Genomic DNA, 15,874 nt, shown 5'->3' on the forward strand with positions numbered 1-15,874 from the left:
AACTCACTGTGCTGGGCTGAGGATCAAATCTGTGTCCCAGTGTTCCCAAGACACAGCCGATCCCACTGCACCACAGCGGGAGCTCCAATAAAGCTGCTTTTAAAAAAAGAAATAAAAATAATTAGGTACAGCCCTCTCCCCCAGGTTAACTATAAATTTATCATAAAACACAAAAATCCCATACCTAGGATTTCCTGTCGTGGCTCAGTGGTTATTGAATCTGACTAGGAACCATGAGGTTGCAGGTTCGATCCCTGACCTCACTCAGTGGGTTAGGGATCTGGCATTGCTGGGAGCTGTTGTATAGAATGTAGATGCGGCCCAGATCCTGTGTTGCTGTTGCTATGGTGAAGGCTGGCGGCTACAGCTCTGATTAGACCCCTAGCCTGGGATCCTCCATATGCCTTGGGTGTGGCCCAAGAAAAGGCAAAACGACAAAATAAATAAATGAATAAATAAATAAATCCCATACCTACCCAAGAGAACAAAGATTTGTACTTAAGAATATTCATAGCAGCATTATCCACAAGGACCAAAAAATGGAAACTACCCAAATGTCCATCAATTGGTAGATAAATAAAACATGTGGTCTATCTCTACAATTGAACAGGATTCAGCAAAAGGAAGGAATAAAATATGCTACAACATGGATGGACTTCAAAACACTATACTAAGTGAAAGGAGCAAACATAGGAAACCCACTTATTGCATGATTCCAATTTTAAGAGATGTCCTACGAAAGTAAACCTACAGAGACAGAGGGCAAAGCAGTGACTGTCTAGGGCGGGGAGTAGGAGTTGGGAATGGAATTCACTGTAAATGGGCAGGAGGGCTCTCAGTGGAGTGATGTGGATGTTGTAAAACTGGGTGACGGTGATGGTTGTACAACTTGGTAAATTTACTAGAAATCACTGAACTGCACACTGAAATGGGTGACTTTGAGGGCATGCAAATTACACTTTTAAAAAGTTGTTTTTTATAAAACAGTTTCAGTGGATTTCCATGCACTGGAGTATCAAATCAACATGCTTCTGCCTGGTTTCCAAGTCCCTCCTACCAGGTCCAATTGTGACTTCTCTCCTGGGCAGCCCCTGCTACCATCTTTGGAGTGTGCCCTCATTGCCTGCCTTCCTGTTTGCTGCTCCTGCTGTTTCCCCAGGTAGCTTAACCCAGCTCTAAACCCTAGGTCTTCCTCATGTCCCCTTATAACTGCTGTTACCATCACTCTTTGTATCTCCAGTCTTCTGATTTGCCTCTTGTGCGTTATCCACCATGCTGGGTGTTAGGCTAGAGCGAGGCCCTGCTGGTGTACCATTCCTGCCATCCAGAACATTCAACAGCCTCCAGCACAGAGCCTCCATGGAGCACAGGTGCACATCTGTGGAATGAGTGAACAAACAGACTTACCATTGACTTTTCCTCTTGCAACCTGTTGCTCTGCCTTCAGCAAACTTTCCCAAAGAAATCCTATGATTTTATAATCTGTCAGCAAAGACAGCTATCAACTCTTGGATATATTGGGTGAACAAAGTATAGCCAGGTCAGTGTGGTCCAAGGATGGTCCAGAGAGTTGGCCCCAAAACATACCAAACTGGCAGTACCACAGAATGAAAACTCTAGGATTTTATACCCACTACTAAAATCCCATAATTTTCTGGTGAGATTCTGACACCCCGGTGGGGAGGGCAGGCGTCAAGAGAGAAGGCCCATTTCAAGGGCGTCACTAATGCAGTTACACACAAAGCCCTTGACCTAGGACTGATGACGTAAAATTTATATTTTAAGGTAGGATTGAAAAAATTAAAATTTAAAAATTAAAATAAAAATCTCTGTGTTTGTTTGGACCTCTTCCCTGCCTCCCTCGTATGCAGTGTACACCTGCATTACACATTAACCAGAGCTCCTGAAAGATGGCCTGCTCTACTGTAAAGATCAATATTTTTTTCTTTCTTCTGATGCTAGCAATGTAACTTCTTAAAAGAATAGTGTTCTTTCCAAGCTCTGCAGAAGGGCATGGTGACTTGCTGCTGGCCTTGTATGGGTCTACCCAAATCATGTATCCTTGATGAACTTTATGTAAAATATCGGCATGTCATTTGGATGTATGATCCTTTATCTGGAAAATGTATATGACCACACCTTTGACTTCTAACAGGTGAAACAATTTTCAGAGCTTTCTGAGAATCTGCTCCCCAGGTTATAATCCTCAGTCTAGCACAGATAAAATTCTTTTTTTTTCCCTTGAGAGTTAATTGAATTTTGGTCAACAGGACAATATCTACTGTCACTACTGAAGGCTTGGTTTAGTGGCCCCTTGATCACCCCCAAGTTATTTCTCTGCAGAAGAATTCCCATTTCTCTGGCAAGTGTACCTGTAGTTCTTATGGTGACCTCACTCATGCTGAAGAGATGACACCCATTCTCTAGAAGGGGGATGTACCCTCCCTGCCTGTATGAGCCTCATGGATGCTAGTTAGATTCGTTAACCGCTGAGCCACGATGGGAACGCCTTTATTTTTTTATTTTTATTTTTTGATGGGATAGGATATTTAAAAAAAAATTTTCTGGCGTTAAGATATAATTGACATATAACTTGTGTACATTTCAGGTATACAAAGTGATAATTTGATACATGTATACATTGCATATGACAATCACATTAGGGTTCATTAACACCTCCATCATCTCATGTAACTGTGTATGTGTGTGTGTTTGATGAGAGCATTTAAGACCACAGTTTGCGGTGAGTAAATGCAAACTATTACATTTAGAATGGATAAGCAATGAGGTCCTGCTGGGTAGCACAGGGAACTATATCCAATCACTTGTGATAGAACATGATGGAAGATAATATGAGAAAAAAAATATATATATGTACGACTGGATCACTTTGAGATACAGCAGAAACTTACAGAACATTGTAAATCAGCTATACTTTAATTCAAAAAAGTTAAGGAGTTCCCGTTGTGGCGCAGTGGTTAGTGGGTCCGACTGGGAACCATGAGATTGCAGGTTCGATCCCTGGCCTTGCTCAGTGGGTTAAGGATCCGGTGTTGCTGTGCATTGTGGTGTAGGTGGCAGACGCGGCTCAGATCCTGCATTGCTGTTTAGGCCGTGGCTACGGCTCCAACTGGACCCCTAGCCTGGGAATCTCCATATGCCACGGGAGCAGCCCTAGAAAAGGCAAAAAGACAAAAAAAAAAAAAAAAAGTTAAAGATCTACTCTCTTAGCAACTTTCAAGTATATAACACACTACTGTTAACTATAGATACCATCTGTACATAAGATCCCCAGAACCTGTTCACCTTATAGTTGGGAGCTTGTACATCTCATTCCCCCCCAGCCCGGGCCCCAGCCAATGACCATTTTACTCTGCTTCCAGAGTATGGCTTTTGTAGATTCCATATATAAGTGAGATTATATAGTATTGGCCTTTTTATGTCTGGCTTATTTCACTTAGCATATGCAGAGGGATACAATTTTTTTTTTTTTTTTGTCTTTTTGCCTTTTCTAGTAGGAAACCCTATTCTTTTTTTTTGCTATTTCTTGGGCCGCTCCCATGGCATATGGAGGTTCCCAGGCTAGGGGTCTAATTAGAGCTGTAGCCGCCGGCCTATGCCAGAGCCACAGCAACTCGGGATCCGAGCCTCATCTGCAACCTACACCACAGCTAATGGCAACGCTGGATCCTTAACCCACTGAGCAAGGGCAGGGACCGAACCCGCAACCTCATGGTTCCTAGTCGCATTCATTAACCACTGAGCCACAATGGGAATTCCAGAGGGATACAATTTTAAATGCAAGTTTGACTCCCTCTTAAGCATTTGACCTTAAGTAATTAACTTCTACAATCTCAGCTTCTTTCTATAGAAGATGGAGAAAAAACAGCTATTTCCTCATGAGTTGTGCAGATCAAACAAGATAATGTAGGTAAGGCCTTTTGCACAGTGTCTGGTACACAGTAAGTGCTTAATAAACACTAGTAGTATTAATAGTAGCAGCAGCAGCATTAAGCATCTATCTGCTTTGTGCTAGAGACCAGGCCAGGTGATCGGGATACAATTCATTCACTCAACAACAATGAGTAAAGCCTTACTTGTATTATTATTATTTATGATATAGAATAAAACCAACAAATTTCCATGACCATGTGGTGCTCACAAGCACTGTATTCAGGGAAGAGCAATGGATGTAATGAACCACACTGGCCATTGAGCAAGCTGTCACCTAACCTAGTTCTGGAGGATCCGGGAGGGCTTGCTGGAGGATATGTGGGCACTGAATCAGATCCCAGAGTCCTGCTTCCTCCTGTGGTAGGGGTAACCACGGCGCCCATAGGTGTTTGCCTCCTAATCCCTGGAGCCCATGAATATGTTGTGTTACTCAGCAAGAGAGAATGAAGTTTGCAAATGGAATTAAGGTTGCTGATCAGTTGATTTTGAGATGGAGAGATTGTCCGGGTGGGCCAGAGTGATCACAAGTGTCCTTACAAGTGAAAGAGGAAGGCAGGAGGGTCAGAGTCAGAGAGATAAGATGTGAGAAAAGCTCAGTGGGCCATCGATGGCTTTGAAGGTGGAGAAAGAGGCCAGGAGCCAAGGAGTGCAAGTAGCCTCTAAAACAGCAAAAGCCTAGGAAACACATTCTTCCCTAGAGCTTCCAGAAAAGGATGCAGCCTTGCCAATCCTGGCTTTTAGTCCAATGAGACGCATTTCAGACGTCTGCCCTCCAAAACTGTAAGATAACAAACGGGTTAAGCCACAAACTTGGTGGTACTTTTTGCCCACAGTAGGAAGTGAATACACCCCTTGGGCGGGTGCTCTTGGCCAGACCACTTGTCTGACATCCTCCCAGGGTCTTGACTCAAATCTTGGGAAGTCAGACCTGCACATCCTTGTTTAGGCATATGAACCAAACTTCCCAACCCACAACTTCAGTTATCTTAGTTTTAAATTTTCTCTTTAGGAGTTCCCTTTGGCTCAGTGGTAATGAATCCGATTAGGATCCATGAGGACATGGGTTCGATCCCTGGCCTCACTCAGTGGGTTAAGGATCCTGTGGTGCTGTGTCTGTGGTGTAGGCTGGCCGCTGCAGCTCTGATTGGACCCCTAGGCTGGGAACTTCCATATGCTGAAGGTGCAGCCCTAAAAAAGCAAAAAAAAAAAATTTTTTTTTAAATCTTTCTATCTTCCATCAACGGCTCTGAGCTTCTGCAGAATAGTCTCAATGTAATTTAAGCCTGCTTAAGAAATTATTAGTTGACTAGACTTATAAATGAGCCCAAGAATCCAGCTCAATTCAAGTCAGCAGTGACTCTGAGAGCAATTTGGTTTTAAGGGTTAGGCCAGTGCAGGGCAAAAGGAACCTGGCTGAGTGTGGAGAGTAAGGAAATTGAGGACAGATCTTCCAGTTCTTTGTCTGGAATGTTCTTCTCTCAGCTCATCTTCTACTTCTAACATTACCCAGTGCTCAACTACACATGGAGACCTTAGCCCAGTATCTCATCTAAAGAGGCCTCTCCTGGTTATGCTCAGTCTTATCTCCTATTTATTTCAATCAGAGTATTTGACTTGGTAATTATCTCATTCATTCATTTACTTGTTTATTGTCTACTGGCTGCCTCTCCCAATAGAAGAGAAACAGTGAAGGCCAAGCGTAACTTATCTCACTGTTCACCACTAAATCCTAGTACAATGTGCTGGGTAAATTTTAAAATGAAGGAGGTAACATATGAACTGAGATCTGAGCGAGTAGATGGTAACCAGATAAAACCGAGGGAAGAGTGTGTGTTTAGGGAGAAGTTTGAGAGGGAAGTGCTCATTGATTCCTCTGTGTCACCCTGACGCTGCTGGAGTCTGCTGGGGGCTGTTCTTAAATTCCTTCTCTTTCCCTGCACTTGATCCCAAATGATCTCATCCACACGTCTCACTATAAACTGATGACTCAAATTTATGTCTCTTGGGAGTTCCTGTCATGGCGCAGTGGTTAACGAATCCGACTAGGAACCATGAGGTTGCGGGTTCGATCCCTGCCCTTGCTCAGTGGGTTAACGATCCGGCGTTGCCATGAGCTGTGGTGTAGGTTGCAGATGCAGCTCGGATCCTGCATTGCTGTGGCTCTGGTGTAGGCCGGTGGCTACAGCTCCGATTCAACCCCTAGCCTGGGAACCTCCATATGCCGCGGGAGCGGCCCAAGAAATAGCAACAACAACAACAACAACAACAAAAAAAGACAAAGAAAAAAAAAATTTACGTCTCTTGCTTCTATTTCTCTGAACCCCAAAACTGTATTTCCAGCGGCCTACCCCACACCTCTGTGAGGATTTCTAACAGGCACTTGTGCCTAAGGTCACCATCCCCCTCCAGTCCCTGGAACCAGAACAGAGCCTTTCAGATACACAGTGTCCACAAATGGCACCAAATGACAACAGGTCAACTGGATGAGGAGAAACTGACTCTGTCCCCTTCACTCCCTATTCTCCTTGCCCTGCTTAATAGCTCTTCAAAGCACTCACTACCGTCTAACATATTGTATATTTAATTGTCTGTTTATTGTCGTCTCTCCCTATGAAGACACAGGTGACTTGTGTGCAGAGAACTGATCTCTTATTTTTTGATGTCTCTCCAGCAACTAGACGGGGGCCTGGCATGTATGAAGTTCCCACTAAATACTCGTGGCGTGAATGGCTGAACAAGTAACTGATTTAATCCACATAAAACCCATCTGACCTTCACCTCAATTTTTCTTGAGAGATCATTATATCCCACTTACATATATGAGGACTCCTAAAATTAAATGATTTTCCCAGCTCATGCAACTTACAGTTGGAAAGTCTAGAGATTAAATTAGCCTCCTGACTCCAAAGCCCGGTGCTTTTTAGGACACTGAAATGCCTCCCTCACATGGGCCTGGTTACATTGTGGAAACTGCCACCAATCTAGCTTCCCGTTCTTAAGGGTACCTGAAAAATCATTCTTTTAAAAAACAACTTTATATGCTTATGTAAAAATGAAATATTTTTGCTATAAAAACACAGAAAAGTACAAGGAGAAAGATGAGATACTGCTCCCATAACCCCATCAGCTTGGAATAACCACTGTTATCAATCAGTGACTATCTTATTGTGATGGCTCTTAAAATCTGTTCCTTCCCTTTGCAGTTTCCCCAGTTGGCAAATATTACCATGATTGATCCAATTTCTTAGGCCAAAACCGAGGACTCATTCACAATCTCTCTCTTTATCTCACTCCCCATATCAGCAGTTATACAGACTGCTTTTAAAATATGTCTGGGAGTTCCTGTCGTGGCTCAGTGGTTAACGAATCCGACGAGGAACGATGAGGTTGCGGGTTTGATCCCTGGCCTTGCTCAGTGGGTTAAGGATCCAGCGTTGCCATTAGCTGTGGTGTAGGTTGCAGATGAGGCTCGGATCCCATGTTGCTGTGGCTCTGGCATAGGCCGGCGGCTATAGCTCTGATTGGACCCCTAGCCTGGGAACCTCCATATGCCGCGGGAGCAGCTCAAGAAATGGCAAAAAGACAAAAAAAAAAAAAAAAAAAAATATGTCTGGAAACTGACTGTTTCTCTCACCTGATCACTGTCATCTTAGTCCAGCAGGTGACCATCTATTTCTTGCTTGGATAGTGACAGAGCCTCATCATACATTTCTTGTTTGGATAATGACAATAGTCTCCTTGAATATTCTCTCTGTTTCTGTTTTTTTGTTTGTTTGTTTTTTTTCCCTATCGCTTTTATTCCCTCTCAGTAGTCAGAGTGTTTTAAAAACATAAATCAAATTACTTTCTTTTTTTTTCTTTTTATGGTCATACCTGCAGCACATGGATGTTCCAGGCTAGGGGTTAAATTGGAGCTACAGCTGAGTCCTACAGCATAGCCACAGCAACACCGCATCTGTGACCTACTCTGCAACTTGCAGCAACACTGGATCCTTAACCCACTGAGTGAAGCCAGGGGTCAAACCTGCATCCTCATGGACACTGTCCTAACCCAGTGAGCCAAAACAGGAACTCTTCAAATTACTTTCTGACTCAAAATATGTCAGTGATTTCCTGTACTTAAAAATTCTTACAATGGTGGCTCAGCGGTTAACAAATCTGACTAGCATTCATGACGAAGGTTCGATCCCTGGCTTCACCGTAAGCTGTGGTATAGGTCACAGATGAGGCTTGGATCTGAATTGCTGTGGCTGTGGTGTAGTCTGGCAGCTGTAATCTGATTCAACCCCTAGCCTGGGAGCCTCCACATTGCCACCGGTGCTTCCCTAAAAAGCAAAAAACAAACCACAAAACATTCTTACAATGGTATAAAGGCCCAGTAATCAACAGTCACAAAATCTTTTTTATTTCTTGAACTTATCAATCCTATTATTCTTGCTATTTTCCCCTGCCTTGAATGCTTAAATCGTTGCATGACTTTTCTCTTTATATAATTTAAGTCCACAATCAAATACTACCATCTTCGAGGGGCTGGTCCTGATCTTCCCACCTAAACTAGTCCCTGGATGCTACCTCCAGCCCCAGCAAAGCAGGATCTGAGCCGCGTCTGCAACCTACACCACAGCTCATGGCAACACCAGATCCTTAACCCACTGAGCAAGGCCAGGGATGGAACCTGTGTCCTCATGGATGCTAGTTAGGTTCGATAACTGCTGAGCCATGATGGGAACTCCAACCTCTTATCGTTCTTTATTCCTTTATTTGATTATTCTTCATAATACTTATCATTATCTAAGGACAAACTCAATAATTATTTGTTTCTTTTTAAGTTTTGGTCTGTATTCACAACTAAAATGTAAGTTGCATAAAGGCAAGGATTACTGTCTTTTTTTTTTTCACTACTTTGTACTCAATGCTTAAAATAATGTTTAACATATACTAGATGCTCACTAAATGTTGTTTTTTGTTGTTGTTTGTTTGTTTGTTTTTTTGTCTTTTTGCCTTTTCTTGAGCCGCTCCCACGGCATATGGAGGTTCCCAGGCTAGGGGTCTAATTGGAGCTATGGCTGCCAGCCTACGCCAGAGCTACAGCAACTTGGGATCCGAGCCACGTCTGCGACCTACACCACAGCTCATGCCAACGTCAGATCCTTAACCCACTGAGCAAGGCCAGGGATCAAACCCGAAACTTCATGGTTCCTAGTCGGATTCGTTAACCACTGCGCCACGACGGGAACTCCTCACTAAATGTTAAAGAATGAATTTTCAGAGAGAGGAACACATTTTACAAAAAAGAGATCATAGTTTTTATGCTTTTAAAAATAAAAATTACTATATTGAACATATACTTAACAGAAGAAAAAGAAATAAAGCTGAAGGCCAGGGATTGAACCCACATCTTCTTGGATACCAGTCAGATTCTTACCGCTAAACAACAGGAACTCCTGAACTAAGTTTTGTTTACTTGTTAAAACCCTGTCACAAAATCAAAAGTGTCAGTGTCTCTTATAAAAAGCCATGTACTCCTGGCATTCCAAGGCTATACTGAGCTCACTGTAATGCTTTTTTCTTTTCTTTTTCTTCCTAAACTCTTCCTTTTGCAACATCCCTGCTATTTTGCTTTCCTGAAGGGTTTTCTCTATATTCTCTGATTTTCCTGGGTGTCCCCTGTCCCCAACACCTATATCCTTCAGGATTAGATGGAAAATGCCAAATGATTGGAGCTTTACTTCTTTCTTACATAAATGGAGTTTTGAAGTAAGTGGCTCAAGACCAGCATTATGCTCATCAAATGGCCCAGGCTCCTTCTAGCCTGCTGTTCTACTTGTCTCAGCACACACTTACCTTACTGTCCAGGCAGATGTTCCAGCCATCAGGAAGGTTAGCATTCTTCCTTTCAAAGCTAACTTCCCATCCTCACACCATGCTGAATAAATGGCGTGTGCTAGATACATAGTCAGCAATAACAAGAAACAAAGTACTGATCCATGCTGAGACATGGATGAACCTTGAACACATGCTCAAGGAGGGAAACCTCAGTCACCAAAAAAACACATATTGTATAATTCCATTTATATGGGGTATATGCATTATGTCTCAATAAAGCTGCTTAGAAAATAAAAACAAAAGCAAACTTCCCAGTTTTATACATGGCTCCCACTTACATCTCATAGGCTAGAAGGCAGTCACATGGTCAGGCCCACACGCAAGGGAAGCTGACAAATACAGTCTTTATCCCAGCCAGCCAGCCAGCCAGGTACTCACCTAAAATGCAGAGGTTCTGGTACAGCACAGGGAACTATATTCAATACCTTATAATAACCTATAATGGAAAAGAATCTGAAAAAGCATATATACATCTATTTGAATCACTTTGCTGTACACCTGAAACTAACACAGCATTGTAAATCGATTATATTTTTGGTGCACCGGAGACATACAGAAGCTCCAGGGCCAGGGATCCAACTCATGCCACAGATCAAGCCACGACAGTGACAATGTGAGGTCTTTAACCCACCAAAGGTTAAATTCTATCAATCATACTTCAATTTTTAAAAAATCAGGTTTTCTTATATCAAGAGCGAGGACAGCTATTTCAGAACATTGACCATCTCTGACCCATCCTTAGTCAGACCTTTGATCTTGTTCAACTACTCACACAGGATCACTGAATACACTTCTCAGGAATATGGCATTTAATTTTAGGTAAATTGGCCTCTTTCCCAGAGTCTGTACAGCGATGTGTTGGCTCTGCATTCTCATATACTTTAGGTCGAGATTCTCTTGTCTGGAGGCCATTCTTCGTAGTTTTGTCACTTTTTCTTTGTTAATCAAGGTGACGTTTCCTTTTTATCTTTTGCCCTTTGATTTTGCTTTCAGGTGGTTTCAAGAGGGATTCGAAATGCCCTTTTCCCATTCCCTTTACCTGGAATTTGCCAGAAGAAATATTCTCGAATACACTTGTCTCTAATAGCAGCCCTTCTGGGATTTCCTCTGCTTTTTGGATGGAGCCTGACCTCTGGGTCTGGATGTCCACGGTCCTCTATAAATGGGCTGCGAGCCACTTCCTCCAAAACCCCGCCCCCAACACACTCATTGTCTGCTCCAGTCTTGTCTCACTTGTCAGTAACAGTTTTGTATAAACTGGAGAGTGCTGTACCTTCTCAGTTGTATTTATTATTTTCCGTATTGCCTTTCCCCTTTGTGGGTTCCTGGGGGCCCTTGGGTGAAGCTCATTAAATCTAGATGCCGCCTGCTTCCCCCAGAGCAGGTCTTCTTTGGAAACAGCACCCTCTGTTGCCCAAGTCGAAAACAGCCTAAATTCTCCCTCTCCTCTCCCGCTTTTACTCACCCTGGAGGCTTTCTCAGTTCTTTACCTTGGCTTCTTGCTTCTCAGCACACCGCCGCTGTCTGGTTCTGAGTTCCATCACCCCTGCCTGGACCAGCCCTGCTGCCTGGAGCACACCCCTCACTCCACACTCCTATCGCAGCAGCCCCCACGCTCTACCTTCAACGCAACCGCAGCGTCTCAGGTTCGCTCTTCCCTCCCAGCCTTCAGACCCTTTATTGGTTTTCCATTCCCTCTGTTAATTGCAAACTCCTGTCCCAGGCAGCCAGGGCTTCCAGGACCTGCCATCATTGTCTTTCCGGTGTTAGATCACCTCTCTTCCCCAGTACCTTTCCTTCCTTGTGCGGTGCCAAAAAAAAAAAAAAAAAAAAAAAAAAAAAAAAAAAAAAGTGCAGTCTTTTAAAAGCCTCTGCATGTTTCTCCTCTAATTTTTAAAAGTTACGGTCAAATACGCCAACATCAATAAGTTTTTAAACAACTCCCCCAACTGAAAGCTAGCTGACTCCTATTTGTGTTTCAAAACCAAGTGGAGGCATCTTTTTCTATAAAACTTTCCTATCATTTAACTTCCAGCCTGAATTCAATTGTGCATACTGCTCTACAGGCATGTTGTCGTTTTTGGTATATTTGTTTCTCTTCCATGATTAACACATAAGACCAGTGAAAATACCTTGTTTCTGGATGTCTAGTTCTCAGCCGATGCTGGTTATTAACAGGTATAAATAAATATTGAAAGCAATGACAAAAAGTGAACTATCTTCTCTGCATTTGCGTGTTGTTGACCTTGCCTCAGGGTAGGAAATGACTAACTGGAACTCCAGAAACCCAGGCTCTTCCACATGCCCCCATGGACCCTGCTTCCAAAAGGCCAGTCGTTGGGTCAGTGACATGTTGATTCAGATTGCCCTCTAGCCCATGGAAAGCATGTATGGCATGGACTCTGAATCCCTTCTGTGTACCCCTATTGCCTAACTTGTCAGTAGCCTGTGCCTGTGTCACCCTCCTTCCTGGGAATACAGAGGTTCTTTCTGAGTTTGAAAAAACGAATGCAATGTGTGTTTACTGAAGTGACATCATTTTAGGTGTGAGGGCATCAGGGTATTCGGCAAAAGGTTAACCAGAAAAGGGGAGCCTCCTTCCAACAAGTGATCTGGTCATCTGGGATGAAGGGACTAATAGACGTCGGATTCTGGGCAGGCTCTTAACTGATTGCACATTTTCATGTCTCTGAAACTGAAATGTTCTTTTTTTTTTTTTTTCTTTTTTGCTTTTTTCTTTTTTGTTTTTTAGGGCCGCACTCACAGCATATGGAGGTTCCCAGTCTAGGGGTCAAATCGGAGCTACAGCTGCCAGCCTACGTCACCACCACAGCAACGCCGAGCCACATCTGCAACCTACACCTCAGCTCACGGCAAGGCTGAATCCTTGACCCACGGAGCCAGACCAGGGATCAAACCCGCAAGCTCGTGGTTTCTAGTAGGCTTTGTTTCCGCTGCGCCACAACAGGAGCTCCTGAAATGTATCTTAAAGCAGGCAGCATCTTAGACTCGGAGAAATATGATATTACAATAAGAAGTATAAGAGAAAACCAACATTATTTATATCAGAGAAATATGACAAACACTGACTTAATAGTAACTAAGCCTGGAATACCACATATTAAAGTAGGAAACAGTGGGGGAAGGCCATGAATGACTTACAGAGCTGAAACCTTGAATTTGCATTGACTGTGGTAGAATTTTCAATGACCTGACAGTAAAAGCCATCTTTTATGAGCCCCTCTTAATTGCCAGGGAACATACATACCCCATCATCCACACTCAGCCTCCTAACCTGGAAGGAAGTTGTTGTTAATTCCATCTTTTAGATGAAGATCAGAGAAAGTCTGGACCTGCCCAAGGCCACACAGCTAGAAAATGTCAGGTATGATCAGAGGTTACTGATTCCATTTATTTTGTTGCTTTTTAGGGCTGCACTTGCGGCATATGGAAGTCCCCGGGCTAGGGGTCGATTCGGAGCTGTAGCTGCCAGCCTACACCACAGCCACAAGAAAGGGGGAGCCAAGCTGAGTGTGCAACCTACGCCACAGCTCACCGCAAGCCGGATCCTCAACCCACTGAGCGAGGCCAGGGATCGAACCCGTGCCTCATGGATGCTAGTCAGGTTCATTACTGCCGAGCCACGATGGGAACTCCCAGATGTGATCAGATTGTAAAACCTATTGGCTTTATTTTATTCTGTACTCTTTCGGAAGCAAGCACTGACCCTCAAGACAAAGCTAATTGTTATCGAAGACCAAAAATGTTTTCAGTTTGAGCAACTAGGTCATCACTGAAGAAACCTCTTCTTTCTGCCTTGGAAACTAATGGAGTCAGTAAACAGGAGAGTCTTGAGTAAGCTTCCTGGGCCCCGAGAATGGAAATTCATGGGGGTTATTTCATCCCAAGTGACCATAGAGTTGAGTTCTGCTTCACTGAAAATTAAGAGCACCAGAACGGACTATTCACTGTACTGTAACATCTTGTACTGATTACATAAAGGCCTTTGTAAAGACTTAAACTTTGCTATCACTAAGGCCAAAGGTATTTTGCCCTAAATCTTTCTGGCTGGGATTTTAAATTGGTAGAAATACCTCCTATTTAAGACAGGACCTATGCATGAACTTGAATTCATTTCTCCTGCCTCTTCCTCCAATAACATTAGCCTCAGTTGAGCCTCGGTTTGCCAAGCTCCCTTGAAAACTCAAGATTGCCTTGCTGACGCCCCATAAGCGGTCCAGTCCCCTCTAGTTCTGGCTGTGCCTGATACTAGGATGTCCCCCTTTCCCTTAAGGGCCTGTTTCAAGTTCCATCCTGCTGATGTCCTCGCTCACCTTGACCTGGGACATTGCCTGGAAGCTGAGTTTTGACTGTTGCCTGCCCTGAGGCAGGGTTTAGAAGATACCTGAGGTGTACAGTACTTACTAGTCATCATGCTTCTATTTTTTCAGGATAATGTGGGCTAAGTATTGATGCTGTTACACTTTGATGCTTGTCTATATATTCCTTTTTTCCCCAAAAAAGTGCAGCTTTATTGAGATATAATGTACATACTCTAAAATTTACCAACTTAAGTATACAGTTCGGTAGTTTTTAGAAAATATAGAACGGTGCAGTTGTCATTGCAATCTAATTTCAGAATGTTTTCGTCATCCTCCCAGAAAACCCCATGTCCATTTGCAGTCATTTTCCAGTCTTAAGCAACCATTACTCTATTTTCTGCCTCTATGGATTTACCTGTTCTGGACATTTCATATAACTGGAGTCGCATAGTATGTAGTCTTTTGTGTCGGGCTGCTTTCGAGGTTCATTTGTGTTGTAACGGGTACCAGTCTTCATTCCCTTTTTATGGCCAGAAAATATTCCACCGTATGGACATAACACCTTTTGTTTATGCATTCATCAGTTGATGGACACTTGGGTTGTGTCCACTTCTTAATTATTAGGAATAATGCTGTGAACATTCTTGCATAAGTTTTGGTGTGGACCTCGGTGAAGGCGCTGGGTTGTATAGTCAGCACATATTTAAACTTTTAAGAAGCGGCAAGACTATTTTCCAAAGTGGCTCCACCATGTTACATTCACACCAGAAAGGTAAGAGGATTCTAACTTCACCACTTGTTGTTTGTTTGTTTGTTTGTTTGTTTGTTTGCAGTAACCATGGCATGCCGAAGTTCCCAGGCCGGGGATCCAACCCACACCATAACCGTGACGATGCTGAATCCTTAACCTCTAGGCCAGCAAGGAACTCACCGACTTCACCATTCTTGAAAGCACCTGTTACTGTGTTTTTATTTTACCTTACTGGTAGTTGTGAAGTGATGTGGCCCTGTGGTTCTGCTTTGCATTTCTCTGGTGACTAATGATACTGAATCTTTTCATGTGTTTATTGGCCATTTGCATATCTTCTTTGGAGAAACGCTCATTCAAATCCTTTGTCCATTTTTTAAATTGAGTAGTCTCTTTATGCTGGGTTATATGAAACTCTTTCTCACCTGACTTTCTTCATATAGGAGGTGCCCACCATGCCCACAGCCCAAAGCTAGGTGTTGTTCTCTTGGGCAGAACCCCTTTAAGATCTGGCTCTGCCATTGGCTGACATCTCATCTCTAGGAAACACCCACACATCCTTTGATCGTTGGACTTCTGGGAGTAGAGGTCATTCCAAAATGGCTATTCCAAAGCAGCTCTTGTCTCTCAAAGACTTGTCCGGGTATACCGCAGACCTCAGTACATTGTGCTACCCACATCCTAGGAACACTTGTCAAACCCAAAGCCCGTCTTGTTCAGTTTGCCATGAGGAGGAAGCATCCTCCTTCCATTCCTCTTGGTGAGACGAGGGAAACACCCAACATTCTGACTACTCGCTCCGCTCCTAAGAAACTGTCTCTCAACTTCAATCTTAGGATAATTTATAGGAGAATGAGGGGCTAAGGGTTGTAGAAGCTACCTTTGGAGCAACTATTTTTAGCAAACTATCTGTGCGGCAGGCAACTCCCGACGTGTGCTCTAGCACCTTGCCTTGGGAGATGGT

General features: G+C 43.3%; 1 long non-coding RNA gene across 1 annotated transcript; it reads right to left on the reverse strand.

The window, feature by feature from the left end:
• On the reverse strand, positions 472 to 11,670 carry LOC110256606. The gene is made up of 3 exons (XR_002338351.1): positions 10,880 to 11,670; positions 10,219 to 10,276; positions 472 to 1,378 (listed from the first exon to the last, which is right to left on the reverse strand). It is a non-coding gene; the product is annotated as an uncharacterized LOC110256606 (long non-coding RNA).

This window comes from Sus scrofa, chromosome 14 (assembly GCF_000003025.6).
Source record: "Sus scrofa isolate TJ Tabasco breed Duroc chromosome 14, Sscrofa11.1, whole genome shotgun sequence".
Lineage (NCBI taxonomy): Eukaryota > Metazoa > Chordata > Mammalia > Artiodactyla > Suidae > Sus > Sus scrofa.